Source organism: Bison bison, unplaced genomic scaffold (assembly GCF_000754665.1).
Source record: "Bison bison bison isolate TAMUID 2011002044 unplaced genomic scaffold, Bison_UMD1.0 scf7180017864384, whole genome shotgun sequence".
NCBI lineage: Eukaryota > Metazoa > Chordata > Mammalia > Artiodactyla > Bovidae > Bison > Bison bison.
In genome coordinates this window covers 1478752-1490317 of record NW_011494956.1, presented here as the reverse complement: position 1 = coordinate 1490317, position 11566 = coordinate 1478752, and the positions used below count along the sequence as shown (strand labels likewise).

At 38.9% G+C, this 11566-nt stretch overlaps 1 protein-coding gene across 1 annotated transcript in view; it reads left to right on the top strand.

The window, feature by feature from the left end:
- The first annotated feature begins 10810 nt into the window (after window positions 1–10810).
- The window catches only part of AGTR1 (angiotensin II receptor, type 1), a 43080-nt gene continuing 42324 nt past the window's right edge, over window positions 10811–11566 (top strand). The window contains exon 1 of the mRNA XM_010858124.1: window positions 10811–10891. The gene's annotated coding sequence lies outside the window, so the exon portion shown is untranslated. The remainder of the gene's footprint in view (window positions 10892–11566) is intronic.

Genomic DNA, 11566 nt, shown 5'->3' with positions numbered 1-11566 from the left:
GGACGGTGGCGAGAAAAAGCTAAGGTCCCCCCGGCGCCCACTGGGAGGTGGAGGACCTTCCCCAAATCAGATGTGGGAAGAAGCAATCTGATCTTGTTTGCCGCATGCCCCCGACGTTTCATTCTGATTTGACCAAATTCTGTCGAGCACAAGTGAGGAATCTGCAGAGATGGGATGCAACCAAGGAAACTTTCTTCCCGAGGCTTTTAGCTAACTCGTGTCTTTAAACTGTGATCTGAGCATATTACTTCTCGAGGCGGGAGTGCCTTTAAAAGTTGTACCACTTTAAAGGCGTACTTGATTGTCCCCACACTCTGCTAACCAGGCAGGCCAGGCACCAGCAAGGCTCACCTCCCTACCACCCCTCTTCAAACGATAACGCTGGGTCCTTGGGCCGGGATGCTGAGTCCGCATCGAATTAACTGGGGAGAAGGAAAACGGAGCTTCGCACACGCCAATCCCCACAACCCTGGCCAGAGCACGTTTGTCACTGAGGCGGATTTTAGGAGAAATTCTTCTGCTTCCAAGACCGAGCAGAACCTCTTGCTGACGCCTTCCCTTCATACACCCCTCTACCTAGCACCCCATTCTCCAGTTCTCTTAAATGTCCAGCCCGATCTATCCACAATGCCAGATGCTTTGTCTCCAGAAGAGTCTCCTGCCCTGAACTATTGAGCACATTGCGGGCCTCTTTACCTGATCTTTCTTTGCTGATGGCTTGATTAAGAATCAAACACCCAGGAGTGGCCCTCTGGAGCCCTCTCTTCTTGGTGAAAGTTTGGGTGCTCACTTTCCCTTGGGATCACATTTTCCACCTGGCTGTTTCTAGTGTCATTCCTAGATGAGAGTAACAATGAGGCAAGAAGGAAATCTGGCACCCTGCTGCTCTGTTTTATGACTTTTTTGAACAACCTCTGTCTCCTTTTCAAGTTGCTGTCATCCCCAACATGATTCTCTTGGTAGTTATACCACCCTGGGTCTCCAAGGTTTATTCTCCTTAGCATAAGCTGTAACACCTTTATAAGTCTTCTTTAAAGGAAACTGCCTGTTTCCCTTGTTGCCTGCTGGTGTTTCCCCAGCTCTCAAGGCCCCACCACATGGATAATCTCTCGAGACTGTGATGGATTCCAACACCCATCTGGAAGACAGTGCAGCGGCAAGGAAGCACAGAGAGCTGGGAATGGAGACTCCCACATAACTGGCCATGTGCTGTTAGAGTTATTTCACAATTCAAACCTCAGGTCTCTCTAGTGATAAAATTCCTTGATTCCTTTTGTTTCCTAGTTATTGCTTTAAAAAATAAAGTCTAAAATAATTACCCTTTTAGCCCATGTTTGTGCTCCTCAAAAGTGTCTAAATAGCTCTCCTGGTAAATTGTCTGCTCTGAAAAATCATTAGGTCCAAGTGTCCATCCCCTAGATTACAGTTGGCAGTTTCTACAACCTGGCTTAATTAAGGCTCAGGGAGTGGCCCCAAGTTGCTGGATCTCAACTTTGCTAAAGTTCTCATGATTAGTAGTATCTAGTCCATTATCTCGGAGAAGGCAATGGCACCCCACTCCAATACTTTTGCCTGGAAAATCCCATGAACGGAGGAGCCTGGTAGGCTGCAGTCCATGGGGTCGCTAGAGTCAGACACGACTGAGCAACTTCACTTTCACTTTTCACTTTCATGCATTGGAGAAGGAAATGGCAACCCACTCCAGTGTTCTTGCCTGGAGAATCCCAGGGACGGGAAGCCTGGTGGGCTGCCGTCTATGGGGTCGCACAGAGTTGGACACGACTGAAGCCACTTAGCAGCAGCAGTCCATTATCTACTCTATTGCAGCCCCCTTTTTTTCTTTCTAATTTCCTTGTTTTTTGTGTCCATCATGAGGCCTCGATTTCTAACTCGATTCTTCTTTGATCTTAAACTGAATCGACTGTCCCATTATCCAACCCAAAAGAAAGCTGGTTTTCTTCCACTGAAGCCAAAGGGAGACAAGTTTTATAAAGTGTCTCCCAGTCACTCTTGCTTTGGCAATGCTCTGCATCCCAAGAGCTCTGAGATCAAATCTCTGCTATCTCCCTCTTACCCTGCTTTAGTGCTCAAACTGTGACTTTGTTCAGGTTTCTTCTTTGTTTTTTCTTTTCCTACTTTTAGTAAGAGTTGTGTGTGTGTGCTGGTATATAATTTGGGGTTATTTTGCTGCTGCTGCTTATTACTGTTGTTGCTGTTGTTACTATGACTAATTCTTATCCTGTGCTAGATGAAAAATAATGAAAGAAAATGTGCTGCTTACCCAAAGCCCAGGTAAAATACTTGAGAGCTTCTCAGATAGCTCAACTAGTAAAGAATCTGCCTGCTATGCAGGGGACCTAGGTTCGATCCCTGGGTTGGGAAGATCCCCTGGAGAAGGGCATGGCAACCAACTTCAGTATCCTTGCATAGAGAATTCCATGGGCAGAGGAGCCTGGCAGGCTACATACAGTCCATGGGGTCTCAAAGAGTTGGACACGACTGAGTTACACATTCACACATTTGAAAAGGAGTTTGAAACTCACAGTTAAAATGCATGATTCACGTCTCCTATAGTTTTATCTGTGCTTTCACAGTGTCCTTTTTATGCAGCTGACAGTTGCTGTGTTTTGCTTTCAAATTTGATGCAGGGACCAAGATCCAGACCCATCACGCTTAGATGTTTTGGCTGCCTGATGCAGGCTCCCGGTCTTTTGCCCCAAGCTCAGTAGTTTACGTAGCCCTTTTCCTGCTCAGTCACGACTGAGCAGTGCCAGAGTCTCTCAGAGCAGTCTGAAAAATCACAAATTTTATTTAGAAGTTTGAAGTACATCCAAGTGTTATAAAAATTTAAAAGCTGTTTTGAAGACAGACTGTGGCAATAAACAAATACAGAGCCAGAGCAACAAAATGTCCAAGTATAAAAAAAGGAACCAAATACTTTTCACCCGTGTTATCTAGCAAATTGGAAAAATCAGCTTCTTAACCCATCACTACTGGAAAGTACTATTATTTTCTACAAAATCACTATAAATTTTCTCTTTCAAAATTGTCTGAAGTCATTGGATAACACGGTTTGCTTCTTTTCTCATTAGTGTCTATTAAAACAGTACACTAAAGCTTCCACAGCAAAAGTAAATTTTGTTCCATTTCCCGCCTAAATTTAGCTATCACTTTACATTTTTTATTTTTAATCACAATATGAATTTCAGCTATGAAAAATCAGCTTTTCAATGGCTTAATATACAAAGCCATCTTAAATCTAGAAGTATCTGTACAGATTTAAGGTAATAGGCAAATAATTTGGCAAATTACTACTATTATCCTATTAAAGCTCTAAAATATAAAATACATCACAGCAAAAAAAAAAAAAAGAAAATCTAAAGAGTTATAAATTTGCCAGATGCTTTGTTTGGTGGTTATTTTAATGATGAACTTGACAATTAGAAAACAAAATATACGTTTAGAACAATCATAACATGACAAGTGAATCTTAGCTGTGGTTGTATTAACATTAAAAGTTTTCTATCTGATTTTGATCCTTTCTCTTCGTAGCAGATGATCACTGTGGGAAAAAGTTCCTTGACTATGAAAACCAAAATTTCTTTCAAAATATTTTACTAAAAAAGAATATATGTATATATATACATATACTAGAAGTAGGTGTCTAGAATCTTCCAGTTATCATTTGATTTTCCTTCCTATAGTCAAGAATATTTTAAATTGTGTTGCCCATTTACTTTTCTAACACAAATTGGAAAAATGGGTAAGAAATAGGTATGCTTTATTTTTCATAGTCTAAGTCCCAATTCTGCATGCCCTTAATATTTAAAATCATAGCATTAATAACCATTCAGTTTGGGTCAAGTTTTATGGGATTTCTTATTCTCTTCATACAATCAAAGTTTCCTTGTTCTTCATCAGATGATGTTAAAATCTCATTTAGATCAATGAATTAAAGTACTTTGGCTACATAGTTAACTTCAGAGTAAGAATACTGAAGAATACACATTTGATTCTGTACTTTTTTAACAGAATAACTGTAACAATATACTGTAATAAAAGTTATATGGATATAACTCTGTACTTTTAAAGAGAGTTAATGACTGCTAATTTCCTCTGTAAGTTTTCTTTAGTTATTTCTTATTTTAATCAAAGCTCCTCTTATCTGCCTTGGAAAAGGAAGAATTATATGTATGAAATATATCAACAATAGTAGAAGATACTTACTGAGGGAATGCAATGGATCTGAGAGATCTTAGGTCCTGAGGACACACCAAAGTATAAAAAATGGTCTTTGTCCTAGAGAGATGTTGGTCAAGCTAAGTACATATTTAGATATAGGTCTCGCCAGTCATCTCAATGCCGCTGGGGTAGGAAGCCATTTAAAAAAACCCTCTTCCTTCTACCTTTCAGACAGGGTAGAATATCTAATGTGGTTACATGTTTCATTCTGGCCCCTTCCATAATAACCACCACAACTTTCCTTTCCCCATGGGGTTTTAACTCCTTTGATAGTATGCACCACACCCAACTGCCTTGTGTTCTGTTATTAAAGTCACTTTCTTGCCTGTTTGTCTGTTTTTGGCTTAATTTGTGGAAAACATTAAATACATTTTCAGATCCTTATATTGTAGAAATGTTAGAAACCTTTCCTATTACAATAAAGTGACTTAAAAGTGTTGCTTTAGTCTTACTAATGGAATAACTAAGCATTAACACAATTGCTTTAAATCTAAAGCTATAAAAGTCTAAGGCAAGGAAGCTCCAATTAAAATAAATACATTTAAAAAAAAATAAGGCAAGGGAAAGGTAAAGAATAAGAAAAAGAGCTATGAAAAGAATAAAAGGTTGAAATATCAAAGCAGTTGTTCTTCAGGCATCAAAGAGCAGGTAAGGCAAGCATATGAAAATCACCGGGGAAGTGTTTTAAATCTGTACATATTGTCTGCACTTCCCCTGTTTCTCCTTTCCCCATTTCTTTCCTATTGAGAACCGCCACATTACCTCAGGTGTCAAGGTCCCCCAACTAGCATCATGAGTATCACTTGGGAGCTTATTAGAAATTCAGACTCTCAGACCCCACCTGGACCCACTGAATCAGAATCTGCATTTTAGCAAGATCTTCACATGATTCAAAAGGACTTTAAAGCTAGAAAAGCACAAGTGACAGAACCTCTGGCTTGCTCAAATGATTACCTAGAGGCTATTTTCTTGGCTTTTTAATAAAATAACATTTTTAACAAAACTAACATGTATTGAGCATATATAATGTGCCAAACAACGTTCAGCCTTTCAATACAGTGTTTTATTTAATTCTCACAACATCCCTATATAATAGTCACTGCCTCATCCCCATTTTATAGATTGGGATATCAAATAATAATGTGATAAGTAGCTTACCCAGTTTTGGTAACTGTTAGAGTCAAGATTTGAACACAATTTTGATTCTGTGCTCTTTGTTGCCACCCACACTGTCTGCTCTACATTAGGCTGCCTGCTTTTTAAGACCAATTAATTATTGGACCAATTAATTATTGGATAATTATTAGAAAGTTATAATTGGAAATCAAGTTCTGTTTTCCTCATAGAAAAAAGCAAGATCTATAACATTTTCCTGTCATCTTACCTTTAACTTCAATAATGAGGAATTCTAGGAATTCCTTCTTTAGTTGGGAAACAAGTAAGAAAACTATGATAGTTCATAATTTAAAATTTAAGACTTGATATCTCTGTTTTCCCAAAACTTACCTGAAATTTATCTTTTTTTTTAACCTTTGTGTTCTGATGAACTTTTTTAAAAAGTTCTTGAGTTGAATAACCCATATCCTACATATATAAACATATATAAACTTTCCAACTCAAATTATGTATCACTCTTTCAGCTTTTAATATAAACACATTTATCTATAAGCATAGTTTTAATATAAACACATTTATCTGTAAGCATAGTTTCTAAAACTTTAGTTGAATATAATACTAATCAGTCAGTCTGCAAACAAGGGTACCTGATTTTTTTTTTTTTAAGGGTACCTGATTTTAAGCCAGTGACTCCTCAAATGATGAGTCTCTGAGACATTTTTCCCAGTGCATATAGACTCTCTGAGAGCTGTCAGTTGGATTGGGTCAAATGTCTGTTGTTTTGACAGAGGCTCATTGATGTGGGTCAGAAGACCGAGGTGAGTCTGGGCTCCCTGTGATCATGTTTGAGAGGCGAGGCATGTCAACAGAACTAAGCAGCCACGATTTTCTCCGTGATAAAGGGACATCCTTGAGAGACAGAATGTCACCAGCTGCTTAGATCTAGAACTTTCGGCAGCACTAATAGTACAGTGTCTAACTTGTAAGTTATAGATGAAGGCAAAAATCAACCCAGGGATGCCATAAAGCCACGTAGTGAGGGCTCAAAAGGGAACTTGTGCCCAGGAGACATCCTGCATACTAGCAGGCAGAGTTTCTTAGTGCTGATCAATGATAAAGTACCAGTGATTCTCTTGTGACTCTTTACAGTCCTGCTCATCTCACTAACCCCAAATAGTTGTGAGTGGGGCTTAATTTAGTCAACACTAGGTTTTTTTTTTTTTTCTAAATAAACTGAAAATAAAAGGAAAAACTCACAGCACTTCTTCTAAACTTCATCCATTTACAATTTCATCATCATACATGCTTTTCTTCACTCTTGGACCCAAACTCTTCTTGTTATGCAATTCAAATGCATCTTATATACCTGTAAATTACGTGGTATGCTGCTAGAACAAGAACGTTCCATTAACCCAGCTTTAATCATCTAATTCTCCTTCCATTCAAATGTCATGTCACATAAAATACATTGTACCATGATGTCTTCCAGCACTTAACCTTCACACAGTTAACTGCTGCCACTTTATCAGGAATGGAAAATAACCTGATGTGATTCCTATGTAATAATTTCCTGACTGTGTTCTAGCGTTTGACATACTGGGTTAACAGAGTGGATTTTTGAGAGAAATACAAATCTATTCTTTTAAATTCCCATTACATTAAGCCACATGATGGAATATTATACAGTCATTGTGTATTTTATATGTATATATTTTAAAATATCTAGTGACAAGGAAAGGTAATCACAAGTGAATACAGCAGTGTATAAAATAAAAATCCAATGAGAGAGAGAGAGAGAGAGAGTGTGTGTGTGTGTGTGTGTGTGTCTTTGATAGATTCTTGTCAAGGTGCCATTAATGTCTTATTTGGGTCATTGGTGTTCTAATGAAAACAGTTCAGTTATACTAGCACTGATTTGAGAGCAAAATCACTTAGAGATTTTTTTAAATGTCTGCATATTTGCACGAACAGATAAGAAATACTAGGCAAAATATATAACAAATCTTTAAAGCTTTTGAGGATTATTAAGATCAAGGCTAAGATCAAACGTGACTTTTCTTTCCCCTTTTTTGGCATGCGCTTTCAGACTTTCCTATCATGAGCCTCCGTTCATACTTTTTATCTTGGAATTTCTTTTCCTTTCCTTCTAACTCACTCTAGATTTCAGATTATAGACACCCACCATTAACCCTCTGGAGAATGATCCTGGCAAGTCAACCCTGTCTCTATTTTTTTCCCTAAGGTACACTAGAGCCCTATAAGAGTTCACAGATTTTACACCAGAGTGGCATTTTATAGGAAAAAATATCTCATGGGAAAATTTTTGCTATGACAAAAAAAAACACCAAAAAATAAGTTAAAAATATATTCTTCTAATGCCAAAATCCTCCTGTACCACAAGGTGATAGTAAAACTTGAAAACTCATATACGTTGTTGCTAGGAAAAAAAAAAAACTATACACAATCTTATTGAGTAATTCATTCAGTTCAGTTCAGTCGCTCAGTTGTGTCCGACTCTTTGCGACCCCATGAATCGCAGCACGCCAGGCCTCCCTGTCCATCACCAACTCCCGGAGTTCACTCAGACTCACATCCATCAAGTCAGTGATGCCATCCAGCCATCTCATCCTCTGTCGTCCCCTTCTCCTCCTGCCCCCAATCCCTCCCAACATCAGTCTTTTCCAATGAGTCAACTCTTCGCATGAGGTGGCCAAAGTACTGGAGTTTCAGCTTTAGCATCATTCCTTCCAAAGAAATCCCAGGGCTGATTCATTAACTTTAAACAATTTCTTACTTTAAAAAATCCCCAAACCATAATGAAAAATATTGATGAATTTGGCTACATAAAAAAATTTAAATGGTTGTGTAGTAAAAAGCACCAGAAACAAACACAAAAGATAAACAGGAACTTAGGAAAGCTATTTGCCACACATTACATGTAAAATGCCAATTTTTGACATGAGCTTTTTAAAACGAGAAACAATGAACCCAATGGAAAAATGAGTGAAGGCCATAACTAGGCAACCTAGTAGAAAAATAATTGCAAAAAATATGATCATTGAGGCTTTTTTACATTCAAAAAAGGGAAATAGAAGGCAAAAAAAAAAAAACCCTTAAGGCCCATGATGTGTGCTGAGTCACTCAGTCTGACTCTGTAACCCCATGGGCTGTAGCCCACTAGGCTCCTCTATCCGTGAGATTTCCCAGGCAAGAATATTGGAATGGGTTGCCATTTCCTCTTCCAGGTGACCTTCTCCACCCAGAGATTGAACCTGCGTCTCCTGAGTCTTCTGCATTGACAGGCAAATTCTTTACCTCTGAGCCACCTGGAAAGCCCCCAAGGCCCACTAGGGGCTGATTATATCAATTATCATGTTTCAGTGCAATGATTAGAATCCTATGAGTAAGATAGATTTGTGTAAATGATGTGAGATAGATTTGTGTAAATGATGTGAGATAGATTTGTGTAAATGATGTAGAAAGTTCTACGAGACATATTACTTTTGTTTTTTTAAAGGAAAGCAAAGTACAGAACATATAATGCATAAAATGAGAAGCAATAGATATACACACTTATATATATGGGTGCACTTTTTTTAAAGTTCTAAAGGACACATAAAAAAAAACTATTGGTAGTATATATCTCTGGGAAGTAGACCTGGAGCGACAATTAGAGAATTAAGAGATGTGTACTTTTACTTTATACATTTCCATAACTAGGCACTTGTACCACATACATATATTACTTCTATGGAAAATTAAAACAGAAAAAAACTTTTAAGGAGATTTTGTTCAAAATTATGGCACAATAACACTTGTAGAGTACATCATGAGAAACGCTGGGCTGGAGGAAGCACAAGCTGGAGTCAAGATTGCCTAGAGAAATATCAATATCCTCAGATATATAGATTACACCACCCTTATGGTAGAAAGCAAAGAACTAAAGAGCCTCTTGATGAAAGTGAAAGAGGAGACTGAAAAAGTTGGCTTAAAAGCTCAATATTCAGCAAACTAAGGTCATGGCATCTGGTCCATCACTCCATGGCAAATAGATGGGGAAACAGTGGAAACAGTGGCTGACTTTATTTTTGGGGGGCTCCAAAATCACTGCAGATGGTGATTGCAGCTATGAAATTAAAAGATGCTTACTCTTTGGGAGGAAAGTTATGACCAACCTAGACAGCATATTAAAAAGCAGAGACATTACTTTGCCAACAAAGGTCTGTCTAGTCAAGGCTATGGTTTTTCCAGTGGTCATGTATGGATGTGAGAGTTGGACTATAAGAAAGCTGAGTGCCGAAGAATTGATGCTTTTGAACTGTGGTGTTGGAGAAGACTCTTGAGAGTCCCTTGGACTGCAAGGAGATCCAATCAGTCCTTCCTAAAGGAGATTAGTCCTGGGTGTTCATTGGAAGGACTGATGCTGAATCTGAAACTCCAATACTCTGGCCACCTGATGTGAAGAACTGACTCATTTGAAAAGACCTTGATGCTGGGAAAGATTGAGGGCAGGAAGAAAAGGGGATGACAGAGGATGACATGGTCGGAAGGCATCACCAACTCGATGGACATGGGTTTGGTTAGATTCCAGGAGTTGGTGATGGACAGGGCAACCTGGTGTGCTGTGGTTCATGGGGTCGCAAAGAGTTGGACACGACTGAGCGACTGAACTGAACTGAACCGAAGCTTTATATGAAAAGAATTGTATATCACACTACCTACCATGTATAAAACAGAATCACACTACCATGCTATAAAGCATAGGGAGCTCAGCTCATTGCTCTGTGGTGACCTGGATGGGTTGGATGGAGGCAGGGGTGGTGAGCAGGAGGTCCAAGAATGAGGGGGATATATGTATACATATAAATTAGTCACTCCATTGTATAGCAGAAATTAACACGACGTTGTACAGAAATTATACTCTAATAATCATATATCAAAGTTTGTTAATTCACAAGTAAAAATCTAATCTATAAGGATGTTTCTTATATTTAGTAGTTCTAGCTACAGAAATACCTTGCTGCTGCTGCTAAGTCGCTCCAGTCGTGTCCGACTCTGTGAGACCCCATGAACTGCAGCCCACCAGGCTCCTCCGCCCATGGGATTTTCCAGACAAGAGTACTGGAGTGCAGTGCCATTGCCTTCTCCCAGAAATGCCTTAGAAATTGCATTATTGTTGACCCAAAAACTCTTTTTCACCTTCTCTAGCATTCATCTACAAGGAGGGAAGATGTTGACTAAAATCAGGAAGAGGACAAGGTCCCTTGACAGATGGTCACCCAGTAGAGCCTAAGTCTGTATAAGGAAAAATATGTTCTCGATGTTGACAGATGGCTTCATTCCATTCAAAAACATTCTTAAGATGTAGTGTTAATGCTTATTTTATAAATTAGAAAATAAAAATCTGACCTTTTTCAGTGAATCACTTAATGTTTTTTTTTTTCTTTACAGACTGATGTATGATAAGCTGATCTAAAATGACAGGTTTTATCTGACTAAGTCATTGAAGCCATTCCAGAAGGTCTGCATCCAGGTAAATGGCTTACACCTATAACATTTATCTGTCAGTAATTTTCTCTAATGTGTCAACCATGAAGGTAGCACAAAAAGCCACACACACTATTGTCAGGTGACAGAAACAGAAGCTGTAGAAAAGAATGACATTCTGAGCCCATTCCTTCCAATATATAAAGAACATACATATTATTAGTAATATGAATTTTTTTAAGATTTTTTTGATGTGGACCATTTTTAAAGTCTTTATTGAATTCATTACAAGATTGCTTCCGTTTCATGGTTTGGCTTTTTGGCCCCAAGGCATGTGGGATCTCCGCTTCCCGACCAGGGATTGAGCCTATATCCTCTGCAGTTCAGTTCAGTTCAGTTCAGTCGCTCAGTCGTGTCCGACTCTTTGCGACTCTTTGTAACCCCATGAATTGCAGCATGCCAGGCCTCCCTGTCCATCGCCAACTCCCGGAGTTCACTCAAACTTATGTCCATCAAGTCGGTGATGCCATCCAGCCATCTCATCTTCTGTCGTCCCCTTTTCCTCCTGCCCCCAATCCCTCCCAGCATCAGAGTCTTTTCCAATGAGTCAACTCTTCGCATGAGGTGGCCAAAGTACTGGAGTTTCAGCTTTAGCATCATGCCTTCCAAAGAAATCCCAGGGCTGATCTCCTTCAGAATGGACTGGTTGGATCTCCTTGCA